The sequence below is a fragment of the Dromaius novaehollandiae genome, chromosome Z (assembly GCF_036370855.1).
Source record: "Dromaius novaehollandiae isolate bDroNov1 chromosome Z, bDroNov1.hap1, whole genome shotgun sequence".
Lineage (NCBI taxonomy): Eukaryota > Metazoa > Chordata > Aves > Casuariiformes > Dromaiidae > Dromaius > Dromaius novaehollandiae.
The window spans coordinates 21,636,029-21,654,302 of NC_088132.1; the positions used below are offsets into that span (position 1 = coordinate 21,636,029).

At 36.6% G+C, this 18,274-nt stretch overlaps 1 protein-coding gene across 10 annotated transcripts in view; it reads right to left on the reverse strand.

Moving 5' to 3' along the window:
• BNC2 (basonuclin zinc finger protein 2) overlaps positions 1 to 18,274 on the reverse strand; it is a 355,957-nt gene that overhangs the window by 243,977 nt on the left and 93,706 nt on the right. The window lies entirely within an intron of this gene.

Sequence of the window (18,274 nt, forward strand, 5' to 3'; positions counted from 1 at the left end):
GTGGCTGTGAAATTAACCTGCAGAAATATACAAGGTGGAGAATAAATCTGCTTTTGACAGGAAAGTGTTTTATAATTTCTTGCTTTATTGTGGAGGCTCTGTCTTTTCTTTTTGAAATTTTTTTAAACAAAGACATTATATATACATATATGTATACACACACACACACATATACATATGTATATATATGTTTTTCCCCATAAAGAATGCAAAATCATTTTCGTTAAAAACAGGTCACCCCTCAAGGAATATTTCATATATCTGGCAGCTTGCACCTCTTTCCTTTCTCTTTGCATGAAACCTTATGAAGGATATAACACGCATGCTGCATAGGCTTGTTTAAAACACTAAAGAATCCTGAGGGGGCCTTTAGGTTTGTTTATTAATTATAACTCAGAAAGGTATCACATATGTGCACTGATTGCAGAAAGTCCGCATCCCAGGCTCTTGCAGAAATCTCTATTCCTGTCTGTCCCATCCAGACTTCTTCCTAATATAAGCTATCTATTCTTACCATTATAGTACATTTAATCCCCCTCTGCTGCTCCCCTCCCCACCTTTCTGGACTCACCTAAGGGGTTAAAAGACTAGAGTACATTTGTGACTTGTCAGTGACATATAATACCCAGGTCCTTCATGCAATCAACTTTTACTTGACATGTATTTGCTCATCACAGGACCCGCATTACTACTGGGAAAATGAAGAAAAACCTAAATTAACACTTGACATTCAATATGGTCAAGTCCTTAATTGGCTGGGCTTCCTGAGAAAGCAATTTTCTATTCCCCAAACTGTTCGTGTGTCATGTGTGGAGTGCAGCTCTTGGCCATCACTGCTGTCCCTCGCTCACTCTAATGAGAGCAGATGAATTAGTGCTACGTGACACGATTTTAGCAGGGCTCACTCCTTCCCTCCCCCCCGTCCTTTCCCTGTGCTAGTGACAGCTGTGTGGCGGGGGGTGGGGACAAGGACACTAAGAAATGCTAGTTCAAATACTTCTCTGAAGGGAACTGTATTTTTGAAACACGAAATCTTAAATGTTTGCTTGATATTCCTGGAACTTGGCTGTTTGAGAGTAACAGGGAAGGAGTAAGGAGATGTAGCAGTATAAAGATACAAGAAATTAACTGAGTTTGGCAGGATGTGGATTAACTTCTACCATGTCTCCCATTCCTATATTAAAAGGTAGTAATCTAATTAAAATGGAAATTTTCTACACTGTAAAAGTAATTTTAAGATGTTTAGGGAGTGGCTAGCTAGATGAATTTGCCATGTTTTTTTGCGTTTATTTCATGTAAATGAAGAAATTGCTTCTACAGCATGCTTCCCGGTGCGACAAAGATCATGTGCTACAAAAGAACGTTATTGTGTCATGTTTGGAAATGACAATCATTGCATTCGGTTTATTTTTAGTATATGGGAAATTTGTTTCATTCAGGATGGTACTACTCACTTTACAATATAATTTTAAAGGCCAATAGTGGTTTCACTATTTGAACACCAACAGAAATCCCAAGTCTTTCCTGAGTGTTTGCCAACTGATCGGAGATTGCAATTTGTATTGCTAGCATAAATATGAAGGTGAACAAAAAGGATGTAAATAAGTGGAGTTTCAGCTGATATCAAAGATAATAAATTAGGAAGATCAGAGCCTACAAAAGCAGGATATTTAAAATAATTAAATTAATATACAGACAAAAAATATTAAGTAAAGTATATACATACTGAACATTAAATTATTGAAAATGCACAAATGGCTAGAAAATAATTTCCAGTAGATAGCTCTACCTGATCATATGGTTTCACTCAACTTCTTATATGCAACAGAAAAAGCAACTAGTATGCCATATATTCTGAATGAATAATTTCAAAAGTCTGGTGCTCCACAGTTCGTTCAAGCAAAAATTGTATGAGTTGTATTAACAGTGTAGGTGAACTTGCCTCAGGAAGAGTCCTTGTCTCAGACAAAAAGCAAGTAGCTTCATTATTTGCAAGTCATGTCTCTTAATCTGAACCTGACCTTGTGAAGTTACATTACTTCAATAATTAAACAAACAAGTGTGGACTGTTAGTTGCATGGCAAAAGAATGAGAATGTTTTACTTTTGTAAAATAAATTGATACACATGCATTACTACAAACAGAAAAGGGATTTTTCACTTTATGGTTTTGCAGCTACAGCAAAGGTGTGCAGCTTTTGTGGCTGTGGTTGTAAATATTTTAATAAAATAACAACAGAGTTTAAAGGCTTGTTTTTTTCCTATTTCCTTTTAAAACATCCTTTAGTTATTTGTTTTCAAGCTACGCAGAAGGAACACATGTACCTTTGAAGTTAGAAGCATTTCCAGAAGAGCTGAATGAATGAGTTTCTTAGGTGCTGAAATAGGCCCTCAAAACATAATAAAAGCCCTAAAAGGCAATTATGAACACAAAGGCAATTATGAACAAAAAATTAAAATGTAAGTCATTTCACTGTTGCGTCTTCACATCAAAAAAGACATCACTGAATGAGACCACTGGCCACATTGTTATCAGCAGAATGCTAAACTCGAGAATATTTCACCGACAAAAAGTTACTGAGCATTTGAAGCAGTTGTTGATGAGGGAAGAAGCAGGCGAAGTTTTGTGTTAAAACAAAACCCAAACTTTACTCCTACAAAGCAATTTTTTTTCCAGTTATTGGGTATATAATAGAAGCATCCCCAAGAAACAAAGAGCATTGTGATCCAGGTAACAGCTTTGTGGCGACCTTTGAGGAACTGACTAGTCTGTCAAACTCCATCTGCAATATGCACAGCATAGTCAAGGGGAGGATTATTAACTCTCATAAGGCCTAGAGACTGAAGGGTCACTTCAGTTTTAAAAAGAATACTATTTTAATTCACTTCAACTTGTATAGCCTGAGCTTCTGTGCACCAAAAGTTAAGAAAGTCCCCTATTTTACAGCATAGCATACAAGGATTATATCAAGTGTAAGTCACCTACAAATTAATTCCGAGTTTTGGAAAACTAAAATCAAAGAAGCAAGCACTGCACCCTAAATAATCCTTACTAACAGCTAGACTACCTCTGCTGTTGACAGAGACCATTGATACAGCAAAGTTCCTGGGAAAAACAGTAATACTGTCTAGTGCAATTGAAGCACATCCTTTAAAAAAGGCTTAACTTTTCCTAAAAGTACTAATTCTACTTGGTGCAGGGTTCCATATGCAGCACCAGCCTGAGCCCTGGCTGAGCCTCCTCAGATTTTAATCATGCAACCCTTTTTCCACTGCTGGATGAGAAGTAGAAATGACAGCAAATAATGGGTCAGAAGAACTACTTGCTGCTAAACTGGGAAGCTCCTTTCCTTACTGCCTACAGTAAAACAGCCCATTAAGAGTTGCTTTTTGATTAAAAACAAGTAAGTAATTTCAGCTATGGCAAAGTGACGTGTTTTAACTTGACGTTTTGCTAAGGATGAGTACCCTGTGAAGCTCATAAAAGAGTGAAGAGATTCAGTGGAACATTAAGATTTACTATATACTCAATGCCACTGTCACTCCTGAGCAAAACACGTCAACCCGGAAATATCTGACTCAACAGCCCTAAGGTTATTTAGAATGGAAAGTGAGATTTTTACATGTTTCACTTTGATGCCATGAGAGCAGCTGCATTAAGTTCTCTCAGTGGTTTTCCAAACCCAAATAAAATGCTTGCTCTGTGTTTTAAAAGTTACTGTGCAAATGTGTGCCACCCACCCAGTCTGTAATAGTTTACATTTCACCATTTTCAGAAAAGATAAACACAGCAGAGAAGGAAATGATAATATAAAAACAGCCTGGCACGTGAAATGAGGAAAAGCATTGTAGACTATCTGGCAAGACAAAGCACACAAATGTTATTTTGTGAAAATTAATAGCATCTGAAATTATACTCCCGTCCCAGTACTCTCCCCCAGCCCCATGCCCAAATTAAAGGTATTTTATCTAATTCCCAGTTGAGAGGCTGCTAAAAGTGTTAAGTCACAGCTGTGTTGACAGTGAACTTCTTGAACATGGCATACCAACATCACACTGACACGCTTTGCAGATGCTTCGTTACAAGCAGCACCAGTCACTTGATTTGAAATACCTGACTTAGCTGTAAAACAAACTGTTAATCTCCAGTCTTTTCTCCAGCTAAAGTCTTCTTTACAGTTTTGGAAACACACCAATACCTTGTTATGTTTATGCTAAACTTATCTGCATTTTGATTGGAATTTGACACTGACCAGTGGTTCAACTCAGTGGTACCTCAGACACTGCAGAGGACCATCCCCATTTACCAATCATTTTAACTAGTCGCATTCTTCTCTTGTTCCCACTGAAATCTGTAACATGATGACCTTCAATTTAAAATACAAACTAATTAACTATCCGTTCTGCTGAAAAATGTTGATATCAGACTTGCCTGGAGAATTGCAATTAAGAACAGACTTATTTTTCCTAGCCTCCCCCCCGACTCCGCCCTTTAACACAATAGACAAAAACTCTGGAAGTCGAATTCTACACACAGTTAAATGATCCTCCTTTACAGCAGGTATGAGTATTTGCTTTGATAGACCTGGTATCAGGAAACACTACTCTATACTTCAGACAACAAAATTGCAACCATCTGTATAGGTGAGTGTGCTATAATTGACTGATATGGAAATTATGGCACTGCTATATTATCTGCGTAGTAACTTCACTTCTGAAGAGTGTAAGCATTTCATCCAGCTCCTGATACACCATTTTAAATTTGTGCAGGAACTAAAAGCATCAACTTCATTAACTTGCAAAGCCAGTGATCAAATTTAGCACTTAAAATCATGATTTTAATAATTATAGCAACCTCTGAGGTTTTAATTCCAGTTTACTCTGACCAAGACAAACAGATACTTCCTAGACTACAGTTAACAAGAGAGTGCAGACTTATGCTTCAAGTTCTGAGTAGTCTTACGATGGTCAGTGACATCCCTCGTACGCAAGACTTACTGCAAAGCTCTAGCAGCACTATGTTTCTAACGGAGCTGACCAGCAGCCATATTTCACCCCAATTAGGAGGCAGGGATCATGCCTCTCATAACCGTATTATAACAAGCTAACTCAAAAGCCTACAGTGCAATTCAACTAGCATTTTTAAAATCCTTACTTTGTTTTTTAATATTTTAAATTATGGCTTTTTGTATGCTCTAGGGGCCAGGGATGTCTACATCTCTAGATGCCAATTTCCATATCTACATTTTGGTAGCAGCATAAAAAAATCCTGAATTCCAATCTAGAGAAGGTAATAGTAAGAGGAATATGAAAAAAAAATTGTTAATGAGCATACTTTATTTGGAACCATGAAACCAGTAATAGTTTTGCAGTTGATTTCAGTGACTCTCATAGAACATAAATGTTTTAACAATGGATATTATTCCTAATTCAAAATGAGAGTCTTTATCCTTTGATCAATGAATTACATTCTTAAAAATAAAGAGAAACTATGTACTTTAGATACCTGAAATGATTACAGATGGTATCATGAAAATCTATTTAGAGTAGTTAAAGTAAGATACAAGTATTTTTAAGGTGAAAATATTTAGAAGTTCAGACCATTTTAAGGACTGAATAGTTATATTCCAGAGAAATACTTTAGAAATGGATTAGTGTGATTTTCTGTAGATACATACAGACTTTATGTCAGAGTGGTTACATAGATACATTATTCATGTACTTGATTCAATAAAAAATTATTTAAAAGGATGTTGCAGTATTTTAGTGTGGATTTTTTTGCATGGAGGCTAGGGTGCCTTTTGAGCCTAACGCAAAGAAGGAAGAGAGAAAGGTTTACAGGATGCATAAAAAGCATGTAGACGAGATTTAGACGGGCACACAGTGTGTGATAAAAATCAAATATGGAACATAATGGGACATATGGAAACATATCTTTTGTGCAGGGAAGGATGAATCACAAGTTCACAGCTGGAATTTATGTGGATCCTTATTTAGTGAAGCAGCTGTAGCCACTGTTTAGCTACATTCCCACATCAACAACAAAATGGTGCCACAGAAGAGAACACATGCATCAAGCTCCAGCTGGTATCTGCGCCCACCACTCCCTGCTTTTCCCTGAAGTCACATTTACTCAGTTTTCTTTTTACAGTTTGTGGATGTATAAACATGCATATGCAAGTGAGTGGATAGCATCAAACCCCGCACCTGACCGCTGCTGAATTTTGGAACGGATGCGGGGGGATGTGGTATTGAAGAGATAGGTTCAGAAAAAAAACCTCACTTTTAAAATCAGTCTCATGTCATTACCGTTACAAAGGTTTTATTTCAGGTCAGTATCATTCAAAATGCCTTCAAAAATTCAAACTGATGAATCATAGAAAACATGATTTATGTAAGGCTATTTGGGGAAACACAATTTCGACTTTGCAATTACAAAGTAACTTTAGCACTGAATTGCTGAAATATTTTCACAATTGACTTTTAGGTTCCCAACATTATCAAAAAGTGAAAAAAAAAGAATGTGCAGAAAGACATAATTTCATGTCTAAGCAAATTTTATGCAAAAGATAGATTAATACTAACTAAAGATTTTAAAAATGTGATTAGTTTTGTTTGGAGGATCTGTGTTGTTGTGTCACCTTTTAAGATTATTGCTTACTATACGATCAGTTAAATCACTTACTTTCACCGCCGTCTGAAATTATTAATAAAGATTTCATTAATAAAGATACATGTACAAGCATACATTTTTATGCATGAATATAATCACATTCCAAAGTAAAAATAAGTCCAGGAGTGATTTATTAGAGGCTTTTCTTTAAACAGCTAACCGTTTAGTTTCTTTTAAATGTGTACTTAAAATTTTGAAGAACTTAGATTTTAAAGGTCATATTTCTACACCTACTTCACTATTTGAAAGTAGAAAACAATGCTTTAAACCCTTTCCCAAATTAAGCCTCTACAATTCTGTCTTCACTTAATATATATTTTTGGTTTACCCCATTAGAGAACAAGCAAAACATAAATGACTTCTTCCTGAAGAAAGACTGTAGGAAAAGCTCTCAGATCAGTTCTACGATTATAATTCTATTGCTTTCAGTGACAATAGGCCCAGGCACTTAAAATTAAAATTTTCTAGTGTTGCAAAATACTGTTTTTCCAGAAGAAACATTTTCTATTTGCAGAAGAGTTTGACGAACCTTATTATTGACCCGTAATAGAGTAGTGCCAGGCTGACTACCTCTAACAAGCTTTCATGATGGAACAAATGTCTAGAAATTCCTTGAAATAAATTGTCAAGTAAGTAAGTTTTATGAAGTAGTAAATTCACTAATCATTTTTACTGTTGTCTTTATTTTCAGTGTTCTTGTCATGTTCTAAAACCCAGCTTTTACTTTTCTCCTTAGACAATCGGATTGAGAAGCCACTAATGAAACCAGCCTCATTAATAAGAAAAGATAGCAGTATGTATTTTCTTCAATTTTTCCTCAACTTTTAAGGAAAAGAAAAAAAAATGCCACTTTATCATGAGTGCTGTGTCAAAGCTGGAGGAGTATCATTTCCCTTGCAATGAAAATTCACTCTCTTCATGACAGAGGTTCTACATTTGTCAAGTTCTCATAAATAATTTATCTTCGATTTGCTAAATACTACTTCAATATTACAGCTCATGCAACCAATTTTATTTTTTAAATATTTAAAGAAAGACAACTTCCTCAGAATGCAACTTCAAAAGGTTAAAAAAAACCCTCACGCTTCCAAGTGAATGAAAATGTTTCAGTTGTCTTTTTAATTTATACCTGCAAAAAGAAAACATCTCAGTAGATTCCAGAGCAATACCTTAGAAAGTCCTGCAAATAATGTAATAATATTCTATTTAGATTATTTTATCTTTCATGTTTAAAATTATTTATCTTGTATTCTAGAGAGATGAGAGAAAGGAAAGAGGGATGCAAAGGGGGGGAAAACCTGAAACTGGAAAGCACACATGGCACAAGTCAGCCATATAAATTTCTCAAGGTAAGACAGTGCTTACTATTCAACTCTCCCTATTCTAGTAGAAACCCAACATTTTTTTAAAAGTAGACCAATGAGAGTGAAATGTTATAAGTAAAATCTATGGTAATGGGATCTCATGTCAGACAGACAGATGCCTTATACCTTATATCTATGCATGAACAAAAACTTATATGGAGAGTTGATTTTTTTTCCTAGGAAGACCAAAATAGAGTGATTCATCTCCTCAGATTAAAATTTATTTTCCTTAAAACAATCTGATCATTCTTTCTCCTTTGCTCTCTCTGACTGGACTTTAACTATTGCCTTGATGATGGGCTGGTGGATAGGAGGGATCTACTGAGATGAGTAATTCACTGCGTAAGGTACTTCTCTTGCAGTATGCTCCATCTGCATGAAGCCAACATTTTGGTGCGCTGTCTGCTGCTGTAACCAGTTCTCTCCCAGGTATCAGTGAAGCTGTGCCTGCATTTTATTTTTTTTATGCGAATTATGGCTTTGGAGAGGTCATGCCTCAGCACCATCGAATTAAAAAGCAGCCAATCTGTGATATAAAGAACATATTTATAATCATCAATCCTCTCTCAGATTATTACATTGTTTGCAGAACAGTATAAAATACATTAAGTACCAGGCATTTCTTTATGGTGTTCTGCATAAAGATACAGCAAAGCTTATGATTAAATGTCTTTTTGGGGGGGCCTGTACAGAGAGCACTATTTCCTGGTACCATTAAGAACAGTAGCAGTTAAAGAGTGAGCTGTTTTATAAAACTGTTTGTACACCGATGTTCGAGTTACACTTGAGGGATATGTTAATTTAGAAAAAGGATTTTTGTTTAAGGCTTTGAATGCTAAGGAAAACCCCATAAATAAATCACATTTTTTAATCCTGCAAAAATGAAAATCCTTACAATTTGTAGCCCAAATTGATCAAGTTCTTACACTGCTAGTATGTTTTTTTCCTGGTTTAAAAACAGTAAGCTAGAATTAGGTTTTTGCTTTTCATACCTGATTTCCACAACCCCTTCCTCCATGCATTCTAATTTAAAAGAAAAACTAATATTAGATAAAGCAACACATAATTTGACAGGCTACCAGTTAAATTCTGACAGGGTCAATAAAATGAGAGCTTGCAGGAGTCCCAGATGAGGAACACTTTCATGAATGCCTCCATTGTGTAAACTCTCTGTATATCCTGCCTGCAAATGACAGTCATATGCCACCAGCTGCAGGAGGCATTCCAGCAATGTCAACTGCTGTGGGGTATTAAAGCAGGGCAGATGAGACGGCACTTCTTTTTATTTCTGCCTGGCTAGAGTGAGGGCTGTCACACTTAACTCATTTAAGTGTTATTTTTCTAAAGATTATGATATTTATTTAGAAATGTAAGAAAATATATAATTAAAGTCTTGCTAATGGAGATTCTCATTTTAATAGTAGTTTTACTATATAAAGCCAGCTGGAAGTAGTTATTTTTTTCCTTGTATCCTCTTCATTAGTTTGTAGTTGCCTCCTCCCCATCTATTTCAGCTGTTCTTATCAAATTCAAGTCTTTGAAAAAGTGAGTTGTCCAGGGAACAAACAGCCACTAAAAGTTATGATAGGAAATGTGAAAACCCCAATACCTGCTACTCAGAAATACAGCAGGTACCACTTCTGAGAGGACTGTTTTCCTGTGAGCTCCATTTTACGTATTGCCATAAAATTCAAGTTTTAGAGAATTACTACCAAAAAAAAAAAAAAAAAAAGGAAACTTGTCACATAATAGATATATTTTTAATTAAGAACTAAGCCTGAACATAGTGATATAGGTTTGCAAATTTAATTGTTTTTAAACAACTCATTGACACCCAAGCTGATTATTTTTTCTCTCCTAGGTCTGTGTGGAAAACAACTGTATTTAATCATCCTATTAATTTAATTTTCCTGTTTTTCTTGATATTTATTATTCTGGTCAGATGAAAACAAAGCTCATATTTGAGATATAAGAATAAAAATATACTGAGGACTCTTTTTTAAATTTTAGCAACGCCTCATGTAAGAAAGATTCTTAATTGTACAAAGTAAAGATCAAATTGTGAAGCTTTTCAGCATGTTCATATGATAAGCCAGGGCATCTATCACACCTTTTCATCATGCCTTTGCATACAGGCATACTGAAAGACAAAACACTGAACTCTTTGCCTGTCGGCACCTACATTCAGCCACCTCTGGAAGGGACTCTTTTCTTCCCTATCCCTCATCTTTTCCTATAGTCACTTGTCATCAAAATTATTTTAGTTATTCAATTACTACCAAGAAGAGGAATCCTTTTAATACAGGTTCAGATATATACACAGAGCAAGAAAAACAGTGAGGAAAGAAAAATGAGGAAAGGCATAAATAAATAAAGGATATCAATAATGATCTATCATAAAATGACATTTTGCCATTGTGCTTCCGCCGAAGCCGTAACATCTCACAAGATGTCCCTCTGAAAGCAGCAATAAAACAGCAGTAGAGTACACAAGGTCTTATATTCTGTGCAGGCAAAGGGCAATGAATATGCTAAAAGGAAATCAATCTGCATAAAAAGATCTGACAATAGCATCTTCAGGTTTGTTTGGTTTTTTATTTTGTTTTTTAAAACGAGAAAACAAAGAACAGAGAACACTTTGGAAGCCAAATTTTTATGTAAACCAGAATGGTTCCTTTCAAAATGCTTCTCTATTTTTTAAGTTACCATCTATCCTGCCACGGGTGTTCCTACTTTTACTATGAAAAAGTTGGCAATTCCATTTAGCTAGATGTCTTGTAAGCATTTCTCCTCCAATTTAATTCATGTTGATTTACGCCATCCAAATTTCATTTTGAGATTTCTGGTTCAAACAAATTCAAAACTTCAGAGGCAAACTGGAAGCAGCCCTAATTTTGCCTGGCTTCCAGGGGAATCCATAAAATACTGAGCTTTCAGTAACTTGTACGTAAAATCATACACAAATCCATAACGCCTAAAAGCTGAGACCTGACCAGAGACTTTAACAGAGAACTTGGCTTAACTTTGGGATTTCTGATAAAATAGGTTTCAGATTTCTTTAAGTAACTGCAATGCCTAAGATTTTTTCATGACGTTCATCTCCTTGGTGTCTAAATAATAGAGAAGATTAAAATAGCGAAGAGCTACCTTCCTTACAACTGTACAACCCTGTCTTGCAAACTACCTGCACGTTTAGGTTTATGAAAGTTACACGCGTGCAGAATGCCTACAGAACTGAGCTCCGACTCACAGCTTACTCTGAAGGCTAATGCACTGCTCTCTGTAATTCTGCACCTGAACTATGTGCTGTCCTCGATGCATGACAGAGCCTCCACTGGCATGAATGGAAAATGTATGCTCGGATCATGGCAAGGATATGATCCTTTATATTCTATTCTCCTCTTAGTGGAACACTCCAAACGTTAAATTTTTCATCTGGAAAGAACTACACTGTATGACATTTTCATTCAAACTGTTCAAAGCCAGAAGTATTCCATTTTAAAGTCAGCATTCTTCAAGAAATGCACTACGAAGGGCATGGAGGAGATATATATGGGGAGAATCAGGCACTCTGTTTCCTTCCCTGAAACCCTGGTTCAGAAAGTTTTAAAAGAACAAGAACAAATAAGCAAATAGGGTCCATCAGGTGGATCTCACTGTTCCCTGAGTTGTTCAAAATTACTGAGGAGAGGAAGAGCAATGAAAGCTCTTTTCAATGCTGGTCGCAACAGGCATCACGGAAAACAGCGACGTTCACCACCCCACCCGAACCCCGCTGCAAGGGGCATATCCCAAAACGCAGAGATAGACAGACGGCAGCACTGGCATCCACCGAGTGTCTCTGCTGTCATCCATATCCACAGAAACATCCTCTCAAATACCACAGTAAGTTTACCTGTGGGTGACAGTGCGTTTCAGCTTTAATGACAACCCCTGTATGAGTTTTCACCCTTTCCATAAAGCTCTTCCTAAACCATCATTTATTATTCACTTTACAAGAAAACCCTGCTGGGTCTGTGCCCTTCGCTGTGCACGGGAAGGAGTAACGGGATCGTAAAGGTGTCATTTTCCCTCCTGAACTCCGGTGCTCTGCGAGTGGCAGACGACAGCCTCTCCCCTCCTTCGCACGAGCGCGGGGAGACGTGCCCCCGGCAGAGGACGGGCATGCAGTGGCTCCCCGAGCGGGCGGGGATGGCGCCGGTGGCACATCGCGGGCACGTTCACGTGGGTCAAAGCCACCCTGAGAGGCCCCAGCCCACCGAAAGAGGCGGCCTGCCCAGGACAAGGTGTTGTGTGACGCGGCCATGCGACCGGCGCTATTTTCGTTGTCAGTGAAGGGGGATCATTTAGGAAAGAGTCGTCAAATATTTCAGTGAGGGAAACGAGGTATTAGGGCATTACTGTAATGGGTGGGGTATTATAAGGTGACATGAGCAGTAATAAAGCAACAGATGCCCGTCCACAGGGTGATGTGCAGTCTCTTATTTCGGACATTTGTTGGACAGACTTATGTTTAGTTAAAGCATGCAGCCTGCCTTACTGAAATATTTTATATAAACAAACACTCTCATTTAATACAACTGCCTTTTGAGTTTACCCCTTTCTATAGGCTGCCCGAGCAAAAAATAAAATATTCAAGTAGAGTTAATCTAGATGCTGGAATTTTGCAATTACACTCTTTGAATTATAGTAAGAAGTTGCATTAGCGATTCTCTTTCTGAGCTAAAAGATTGAGAGAAAGCAACAATGGAATTCTCCCTTTCTCCCCCTTCCCTGCTCAGGCTTCTCTTTCTTGAGGCAGTATGATTCATCACCTCCTGGGTATACGAGGAGCCCCAAGTTTGGAAATTCTTCTAAACTGCGAAGAACCATTGGTCTACAAGGCAAACCCTTTTGCAAAAGCACAATCACTATTGTTTGAGAAAAATAACTGAATAAAGAAAGCGATACACAGAATATATTTTGAGTATTTCTAGTGAAAAGTAAAAGCTCTTTAAAGCTTTTGTTTCTGATTGTACTTTATGACGGCAGTTCTGTATCAGCGAACAGAGTGTTCCTTTGCAATCAGCACAGTGTCACAACGACCTGGCAAATGTGAATGCTTTCACTATCACTACAGTCCTTGCAATCTTGCCTCAGCTGTGACCCATTCACTTTTGCCCCAACTTCACTAAGATGCCTTACTCAGCATCTAATTAGTTAGGGAAGATTTGCCTTGGCTCTTAACCCTGACATAAGAGCAGGAGACTCTGCTGCTGTTATATACCAAATCTGTCCTGTCACTACATTAATCATATCCCCATAAAAACTATACACGAATTAAGCAACCACTAAAATATAAAGCAAAAAAAAATTAAAAAATACAGAAACTACACATTTTAAAATATTAAACACTAATGCATTTTACATAATATATTTGAGCATGTGCTTCAATATATGCTTTAATGCTTCATACAGATTTTAATTGTGTGCACACATACCTGAAAGTTAAACAAAGATATGATAGTGTACTTAGCATATCAATATGAACAACTAAAATTTATAATGGCACAAATATTTTCAAAAATTGTATGTGTATATGTGCAACGTTAATATATATAGATAGACATGGGAAATCTTTTGCTATGTTTTAGTTCTCCTGCCAATAGTGAACCCAGTAAGAGAAGCTAAGAAGAGTTTCTGTTTGTTTTTAACTACATTATCATATACATAGCATGCATCTATTACTGCAGGTACTCGTGTGTCTAGTGCTATATGATATACAAAACATCCTGCGCTTTTGTCACAGACACTATTTTCTAATGCTTCTATTCTGAGGCACATCAGAAGCAGTGCAAAATTCTTGATGCAAAGATTTATTAATTTGCTGAGATGAAATGAACCATTAACAGGACTGAACTATGCTTCACCAAAAAAGCAAGAAAATTAAAGCAAGTATCTGAAATAAAACAATGTAACCTGATAAATCTTCCCAATTCATACTAATACATGACTTATTCCTCAAAAAAAAAAAAATACTGGGGGTCACAACAAATCTTTAAAATGGTGTGATAAAAATATTTATATTAAATAAGCATTATGTTTACCGATCATTATTGACAAAGGCTATTGTTAACTACCGTAAACTACAAAATGCATTTGGCCAGTGTTACTGTGCCTCCCAAAATGTTCATAATAAATCAGTGTACGGAATTATACCTTGTTGTCATATTAAGTTATAACAGTTTTTGTATGTACAGCTATATTAAAAGAATACTCATGTGCTACAGTAAAACAGTTAATTACTTAATAAATGTTAAAATTGCATACAACTTTTATAACCAGCAACCCAGGAACATTTAAACAGCATTCACCTCCAAGCCATTAGACTTTACACTACGGTCCTATTTTTAAATACTGGTTCAATAAACAGTTTGTGTGGCTATGTCTACATCAATGTTAGGAGCTGTCAGATTGTAGAATACTAGCACAGCTCAAAACAGGCAGTGCACATTGTATACAATTTAATATTTGTAGCAATATTAATGCATACTTCACTTATTGTAAGTATTATTTAGTTTTCATTGGAATAAGCAGGCAGTTATGCAAGGAAAAAAGTTGAATTTACTGTACCATATCTCTCTTGAACAGACGCGTCTGTATTAATATACATCATTGATTTAATTTTTAGTTTTCTTGGTTTCCCCCTCACCTATCTGGAAGTGATTTCTCTGGTGATAACTAACACATCATGCTAATGAGAGAATCTAATGTACAATAGAGAAATGTCACTACTAATAATATTTGCATGAAGTTAAATAAAGCAACTGTAAGAGAATGTCAGACAGTTGTTCTTTAATAAGATACAGTTACACAATGAAATTATGTTGTTAATTTTGTTACATCATTGAGTGAATTCTAAATTACTATATAATGACGCACAGATCCATTTATAATTCTGATATACTGCTTTTCACTCTCACGTGAAAAAAAAGCTTCTAGAAAGGCTATTACCTTTTTATCTGAAACAGGTTAAACATACTTCTTTCTTAGGAAAAAGATACGTGTCCCTGGCATTTTGTGTCACTGTGGGTTACAACCATTTCTCTTATGGTCTCATTTCTGAAATGACTTAAAAGTATTTTAGAACATTACAGCCCTTAAGGTACCTGGGAGAAGAAACATGACATTTCTTATTCTGACAAACGCACAAAACATTTATGAAAGCAGAAAATCAGAAAAGCTTGCTTTTTTTAATCAATCAAATCCAGGCCTTCTTGTCTGCTGTTAACAACTCCTTGCCAGAACCAGAATGGGCAGTGGGTGCCCTGGACGTAACCAGATGAGCATGGACGAGAAGCCAAGGGTTTCTGCTCATTCTCGACCTGTCACTGATCAAAGTGACCCAAAGAAGCACTCCTTTTTAAAAGTTAAGATTTATGCCCTCTGAGGTTATCAGACATTCTTCTGTATACAGAATAGGATGACCCCTTTTAAGCGAACCACACACTTCTATATTGAAAAAAGGTGCATTGGCAATACAATGCAGTCAAGTGGCCATGCCGTAAACTTCTCACAGGTAATTTAGACTACTCCTTTTCTCCTCTCACCCCACCATATTCTACATTCGCTCTGGAATGTGGAGATGCCTTTTTTTTGTGCTCTCGTTCTCTGAGAAAACAATCTAAAAATAAAATACCATCATACTTAATATTCCAAACCTATGCAATCAATCTTAAATTTTCTAAGATGCATACAGTTCCTTGTCATAAGCAGGCAGGGGGCTTTCCTTTTATTCTGTGAAAAGTTATTCATTCGTATAGCATGCAAATAGCAGTTCAGTGTGAGCTTAGATGTAAGAGGAGGGAGGGATTGGAAGGTTTTGTTTTGTTTTGTTCTAAATCACTCTCCTTGCCATGCTCCAATCTTTGTACTAGAAACCTGCCTGAGATTAAATTACAACTCCAAGGAAAAGTGATGGGGCTCAGGGTTTGTTTGTTTTTAAAAACCATGTGGAAAGCCAGCATTATACTTAGAACTTTAGAAAGAAATGTTCCAGCATTACTATGTATAGCTGGAAAAGTTTCATTAAACAGTTCTTTCAAACCATGCCAAACTTTTGCTTGCAAGTTTGTACATTTAGTAACATTATTTTATTTGTACTCGTGAAAATAATTTTTCCTAAAGCATAAGAAAAATTTTAAAAATACTTACATTTCCAGAAGATGGATTGAAAATAATTAACTAATATATGGATGAAGAAAGATAACATAAAACAATGTTCAAAATTTTAGTGTTTTAAGAAAGAGACATTGGCACTTAAGACACAAATTTGCAGCTGCACTTGCACATAGTCTGTGCTTACAGTCTGCGCGAGCTAGTAAGTTATAACAGCCTTAACAAATCAGAAATATAAGACAAAATATTATCCTTAAAGAGGACAGAAATGCGTTTAGAAAAATAACTCCTCTCAAAAGCATGATGAAAGCATATGTGGTCTGAATATGTTTTAGCACATTATAAACAAACAAACAAAATGCGACAAGGAGATTATTAGCACAGCACGCAAACATGTAAGTACAGACATTTAAGAAATAAATCTGTTCGACATTACCACCTTTACAGTGCTACTGCGTGTGTTCCCACGGAAGGATACAGCACTGATGCAGCACCTACCACACACTTAGCCATTTAGTACCTTCTTCCCTTTCACACAGAATACAACATGACCATGCATGTTCAATAATATGTAAAATCCAGTTAATACTCAAGAATTAGCACAATTTAAATATTTTTAAAAAGAAAAAGAAGAAGAAGCAGAAGAGCCTAGCTTACGTGCATGCCAGTTTGGCGTGGTCTATGAGCTAGTTGTCTTAAATTATTTGAACCCCTTACACATTGTGATGCTCTTTATTTAGTTTTGTTTCCTTTCTTTGTCAATGTTGAACATTTTCTAGTATTCCAGAGACCACAGAGGCTAAATCTGTTGGAAAAGGTCTAATACTAAACAGGCAATCTAATATTATCTATGTGGTTCAATCGTCATTTATCAATTGATCGTTATCTGGATCTGGTTATGTTAACTCTTTTGTGACTGAAATGGAAAGAGCCTTTTCTCCACCCCAAATATTTAATCTCACTTTTTATTAAAAGAATACAGCAAGTGATTTGAATAACTGCTTTAGATGCTATTGCTCAATAGCGATATAACCAAACACGTTCTGTATCGCAGGCGTGCACACAGCTGATAAGCCCTGTGAGCAGTGCAGGAGCAGTTCACACTTCCTAGTGCCAAGCAGGGTTTTTGAAATGTGCATCTCTACGAGGAAATGAACTTTTTTTTACTTTCAAGAATGGGAAATTGAACAGAGTTGCTTATTTGCCTTATGTTGATTACATTCCATACCAGCATACTGTATCAGCAGTAATCAGGGTCCCTCTACAGGATATATCAAAATATACCTTATTCAAATGCCTTCATCCTGTCCTGAGCTATGCTGCTTAAGCTCTCTTCCATAGACAACCGCTATTGGTTATTAACTACGTGCTGTTGAGGTTTTGTTGGCTTTAAAGTTTTTTTTTTTAATTAAATAACTGTTTTATGGCTAATATTCAGGCATTTTTTACTGTAAACTATAAAAGCCTAATTACTTTCTCTCTTTTCATACAGTGCAATGCCTTTCAGGTAAATGAGTTCATTCATCTTATTTCCAACATTAAATAAAAGTCTAATACAAATGTACAAATCGTTTATAACTCCTCTTTTGGAAAACACAATATTTCAGTTATTATCACTCAGTGTCAGACCATAATTGGAAACTAGTTTTCAGAAAGGCAAAGCGTCCCCTGGTAGGGAGTCACCCTGTTAAAAACCTTCAGGTTGAACTTCCCTCCCCTGCTTGAGCCCAGTCCAAGCTGAAAAGTTTCTCCCTCTTTTTTTTTCTTGTTCCTTTTTTTTCTTTTCTTTTCCTCCCCCCCCCCCCCCCCCCCCGAAGGGCCAAGCAATTGTGCAAGAGTAGCTATAACACACAGGGCGCGTATCACCAAGTGCATGGTACAGAGACACCGGCTCCTGTGATTAATTATCAGTTATTACTGGCCTTGCAGTAACATTTTAGCTTTCCCGTCAGAACCAGCATACCAAGCTGCCTTAAACGCGGCCCCCGGTGAAGGAGCAGCTCTGGGGAGGACGCCAAGGCGCAGCTCCACAGAAAGGGGGAGAGGGAGAGGGAGAGGGAGAGACAGAGAGAAAGGGGGGA